Genomic DNA, 4702 nt, shown 5'->3' on the forward strand with positions numbered 1-4702 from the left:
AAGGGTAACTACTATGTTGTGTTTCTTAACTACAGTCTCTCTGAACTCCATTGTACTGTTTTAGTATTTATGTATCTATTCTACTGAAATCATAATCAGATCACATATTAGATATGAATTGACAGAGGAATTTTGCAGCTTTTTTTTCCTTCTTCCGGGTGGTCTGATACTACATAAACACAACCTCTGGTGAGGACAGGGAAACAAGAGTTTAGGAAAAACTCCTGGCCAAGAACAGCTGTGGGAATTCACTACCAGGTCTGATTAAAGTTGGGGGGGTGGGGGCTTTCTTTTCTTATAATTTTGCATCAATTAAGTCACTCAGTGATCTGGATTTCACTTCCACATGTTTTTTATTTGATTACTGTGTGAATGTTTTTGGTTTATGTTTTTCCTGATACTTACTGAAAGCTCTAAACCCAAATAAATGACAGGTTCAGTAAAAACTCAATCTTGCTTTTGTGCTGCAAAAGCCCGTTCAAGGCTTCATAAGCCCCTCAAAATTGATTTTTGGAGCACTGTTATTTAATCTGTCCTTTACAAAACTTTAATGCCTTGAGCAAATCCTTCTTGCCTTATTCCCACCACTAGGCACTTTGACTTCATGGTAAGCAGATAAATGTAAGACAAAAAATGCAGTTCGGATTGTTTCCCCAGTCCCTAGTAATTCTCGAACTTGTCTATTCTCCCTTAGTCATTACTGAATAAAGCCTCCTGTGTAAACACTACTTTTTGTGCTCCCACCACACACAGACATTTTCCCATCAGTTGCTTGCTCTCCCCCACCTGCTATATCTGACTCATTAGTTCAGCTTCAGCTTTGCTTCACCTATTCCTTCCCCAAAGAATTCTATTGAAAGTTCATGACACTGTTCTTATTCTCAGCATACTTTCTCTTCACATAGCTACCGCGCCTACAGATAATACTGTGTAATGTTCCTCAGGCTCAGTTGGCTCCAACTTCAATATTTTCTTGCAGGGTTCAGTCTTTAAAAGGAGGTCTATGGCAGAGATGAGAAAGGGAATCTGCAGGCTAACTGTGGCCCAGTCAATGTAGTAATTGAACCTTCTTGTCAGTTTACTGTTACATTGTCATCTGAACTGCTGCCAGCCATAACAACCTAATGCAGTGCTCCAACACCGCAGCTTTTGCATGTGGGACTGGCTGCAAAACAATATCGACTGCATTTGAGTCAGTTCTTTCTGCACGTGACAGCCTTCTGAGAGTTTGCTGTCAGCCGTTAATTTACATGCAAAGGAGGAGGCAGAAGGAAAACCAGTGAAACTGAATGCAGAAAAAATAGTATTCTAGCTTTGCACATCTTGTATGGCTGGCCTCAAGTACCATATGGCCCTGACTACAGGTGTAGTTTGATGCTGTTGCTGTATTCAGGGCATTTGGATTCAGGCTGGAAGGTGACAGGAAGCTTAAAACTGCCCATAGTTAAGGGTTCACTTATCTCAACCTACTTTGAAAGAACAGTGTTTGAAGCACTGTTTTTTACAGAAGTTTTAGTATCAAATACCCCTCTATCATCATTACTTTGTCTTTATTAAAAGTGTTCAATGAAAGAGTACCAGCTAATGTAGGTAGCTAGAAAGAACCAAGTAACAAAAATTATGTAAAGACTGAAGTACTAGCAGTTAATGCTGGCAGAAAGTGGCTTGAAGTAGGTAGTACTGTCTTCCACATTATTTATATTGTAATGGCCTTTAAACAATAACTCAGAGGTGATTATGTTGTCATCTGTCTTCTAATGAAATGTTTGTCCCTACCAGCTGTACCTTATATATGCTATATTATATTAATTGTTCTGGAACTTTTTTATAAAACTCAATCAACAGAATAGAAAACCAGCTTAAATATCTTTAAAATGCTCACATTAAGGATTTCTGTATGGCTTATTTTTTTTATTATTCATTTGGGTGAAGGGCCTTATGGTTTGAGCGATTGTCAGATGCAAATTGTAAGGTGGACCTTGCTTTGTTGTTGATTTCAGTCAAACCATCCATTGACTTAATTTTACCTCAGAGGAGGTAAAAGGCAATTGGAATAGAATGTGCAAAGATCAGAAGGATTATGACTCCAGCCACAGAGTGGCTTATGGGTTTTTGTCTGGTATCTTTTTAAATTCTTGAAAAAAAAAGAAAATTATTTGTAGCTACGATTTGCGGCAGAGCAAATACTAATACAACATGGCACTTGAGGAAAGCTGCATACCTTGTGTGTAAATATGACACCAGTTCAACACGCACATGACTTCAGCTACCCAAAACCACAGCGATTCCTCTACAAAGAGTAAAGTACTTGTGTTGTCTCAGTGCTAGCTAGCAGGACATGGAAATTAGTTTAGTAATAAATGGAAAGGATAGCATCCTCAGATTAATTAAAAAATACTGGAAGGAAGTTGACATGATTTATAAATAATTCCATCTCTGAAAGAAAAAAAAAGATAAATTGGCAGTTTCTGCTGTGGAACAAATGTCCTTGTAATCTGCAAGAAGCTTTCTCACACCTGCAGTCCTGTTAAAGAGTGTGCAGGGATTGGATATTCTGAGCAACTCTATGTAACATGGACTTTCTTCTTGGATTTTTTTTTTTTTTTAGAACATGGTTGCATTTTAAAACATTTTTTGATTAAGACATTTTAACCTTTTTTCACTTTGGGTGATAGTTTTCCAGAGATGAGTCAAAATACTGGCAAGAGGAGTGTTCAGTTACAATATTCAGAATTTTGGATGCATGCTTTCCAGCTGTCTTGTTATTTCTGAACTATCAGTAGCATTTTATTCAATTTTTAACACTTAAAACATGATTTTAGTTTCACTGTAATAGTAAACACTGCACAAAAGCTGTGTTTTATAACAGCAAAAGTAGCTATTAATGCAGAGATTTGCAATGTGTTGCTTTTATATGCCAAATAATACTCTGTGTGTGTATATATGTGTGTGTGTATATATATATGTATTCAGGACATTAGTGCATGAATGGTTTTGTAAATAGTAGCCTGGATTTCAGTCTTACTTCCACTTGCCTTGCTCTGCTGTGAATGTCATAGCTATTCCTGACATAGACTTGTAAATAACAGGAGAATAATGCTACCTGTGTATTAGACGTACAGATGACTTCTGTACAAAGCTTATGTGCCATAATGGCGTCAAAATTACCAGTGAAGAAGTAATGAAGCCACCAAGATGATGAAGGGGCTGGAGCACCACCCCTATGAGGACAGGCTGAGAGAATTGGGGTTGTTTAGCCTGGAGAAGAGGAGGCTCTGGGGAGACCTTATAGCAGCCTTCCAGTACCTAAAGGGGGGCTACAGGAAAGCTGGGGAGGGACTTTTTACAAGGGCATGTAGCGATAGGATGAGGGGTAATGGCTTCAAACTGAAAGAGGGCAGATTTAGATTAGGTATTAGGAAGAAATTCTTCACTGTGAGGGTGGTGAGGCACTGGAACAGGTTGCCCAGAGAAGCTGTGGCAACTTCCACACATCCCTGGAAGTGTTCAAGGCCAGGCTGGATGAGGCTTTGAGCAAATTGGTCTAGTGGCCGGGGGGTGGGAATAGAAGATCTCTAAGGTCCTTTCCAACCCAAACCATTCTATTCTGTTCTATGATTAATCATCTCTCTATATCACCCAGTTTGATTTGTATTGAAGTGTTTGGAAGGCCAACTCATTTCATTAAATACCAGCTACTTCAAAAGCTGAACCTGTCTTGAATCATCAGTGCCATCACCAACCTAGCACCTTCTAATTATCTTGAAATACTCTAGAAATCTGGTTGTTGTCTTTGTTTCTCCAATTATGTCCTTGTACATGCAGCAGGTAATAGATTTTGTGACCATATAATAGTATATGCCCCTTCATACGAAACACCAAAACACAAACAGTTGTGACTTAATTAGCTGCAACTTAACATCACTATTACTACTTCATGGAGAGAACCAGTAGTCTGGACAGGGTTTTTTTTTGGTTTGGGGTTTTGTTTTTTTTTTTTTTTTTGATAGATATACAAATCTGTCTTTTAAGAAAAAGTGGCAGGAGGGGAAAACAAAACAAAAAAATAAAGCTTCCACTCGGGTTCTGTGAGTGTTGTATTCTCTGTATATCCTGGCATATGCTAAGCTTTTAAATAAGTGTTTCTGAAGTACCTTACAACAGTTTAGCTCCATCTGCCATCCAGTTTTCGCTATAAAAGTGGCCAGCCTGATCATCTTCCATCTCATGAGGTGAGGCAAACTCCTTTAGGCAAAATTTATTGTGAGGCGAAGCAAATTCCTTAAGTCAAATGGGCCAAATAGCTTGTTGACAAAATTGCCAAGTAAAGTACACACCGAGTTTTTTAATTTTATTTAAAAACCCTCCAACATTTGGTTGCAGCTAAAACATAAAACCACCTGAATCAAATTTTCCGCGTATGAAAACAAGGAAATCTGGAAACTGACGCTATTTTAGGCTAATTGCATTTTGTTGGGTTTCGGGGGAGCGCTACATAGTAGCAACTGTGGGAAAACCACTAAATAGTTCTCTGTTTGAACCATCTGTCACGAATACGGGACATATGTTCGCTTTGTTTATTCAGGAGCCAAGTGGAAGCCGATACACTCAGCCCGGCCCCGGCCGAGCTCTGGCCCGCGCCGAGCACCGTGGGGATGCGGCTCCCGCCTTCCCCCCGGCCGGCCGGGGGCAGCCTGCGCCG

The sequence above is a fragment of the Haliaeetus leucocephalus genome, unplaced genomic scaffold (assembly GCF_000737465.1).
Source record: "Haliaeetus leucocephalus isolate CR32 unplaced genomic scaffold, Haliaeetus_leucocephalus-4.0 Scaffold184, whole genome shotgun sequence".
Lineage (NCBI taxonomy): Eukaryota > Metazoa > Chordata > Aves > Accipitriformes > Accipitridae > Haliaeetus > Haliaeetus leucocephalus.